The sequence below is a fragment of the Manihot esculenta genome, chromosome 6 (genome assembly GCF_001659605.2).
Source record: "Manihot esculenta cultivar AM560-2 chromosome 6, M.esculenta_v8, whole genome shotgun sequence".
NCBI classification, from domain to species: domain Eukaryota; kingdom Viridiplantae; phylum Streptophyta; class Magnoliopsida; order Malpighiales; family Euphorbiaceae; genus Manihot; species Manihot esculenta.
Genome location: NC_035166.2, coordinates 9,115,228 through 9,116,010, shown reverse-complemented (window position 1 = coordinate 9,116,010; position 783 = coordinate 9,115,228). Strand labels below are relative to the sequence as shown.

The 783-nt window shown below is 29.1% G+C and overlaps 1 long non-coding RNA gene across 1 annotated transcript; it reads right to left on the bottom strand.

Moving 5' to 3' along the window:
- On the bottom strand, window positions 1-581 carry LOC110617123. The gene is made up of 2 exons (XR_006350955.1): window positions 414-581; window positions 1-314 (listed from the first exon to the last, which is right to left on the bottom strand). It is a non-coding gene; the product is annotated as an uncharacterized LOC110617123 (long non-coding RNA).
- Window positions 582-783: the final 202 nt, after the last annotated feature.

Sequence of the window (783 nt, the reverse complement as noted above, 5' to 3'; positions counted from 1 at the left end):
TTGAATGGCAAACACAATTCTATTAGTGGAACTAAAAGATGGGAATTAAGTTATTACTCTTTAATGAGGTTATCAAGAAGAAGAGCTAGAAAATTGAATAATTACTAGCTCCTTCCTGATCATTTAGACCAATATAACAATAACTAAAACAAGAACATAACTAAGTAGTATTGAGAGGAAGTAAGAAGATTTCAGTATAGAGAATTTTATAGCCCCATTTCGATGGGGAGTACGAGGTCGAAGAAGATCTCCACCGCCGTACGATCCCTTTTTATGTCTTATGAAACTCTTTATATCAACTTTCTCAGTTTGATCTAAACGCAGAGGAATTTAATTATTATATAATAGTTATATATGTAAAAGAAAAATATAATAAAGATTAAGAACTCAATTAGGTTAAATATAGTACTTACCCTTTAAATGTTTTGCCCTCAATGATGGGTTGTGTTGTGGAGAAGAAGAACCTTGAAAAGCATAGCATGAAAGAGATGTACAAAATATAATTATGAACAAAAGCCCTCCAAATACAACTCTCTTCATGGTTTTGATAATTACCTACTAGTTGTTTTATAGGCTTTGCATTAGCAATGATGAATGAGTTTAGTCCCTTTTTATATATAATTATGCTTTTCTTCTATGAGAAACAACTTGAGAATATTTTTCTTTCTTTTTTATCTAAAGAAAGAATTTTAATGGATTCAGTGTGTCAATGAATTCAACATTTATTTTTAGTGTATGATCTAAAAAAAATCACAACTTTATGATTTTTGACATTTATAAGTA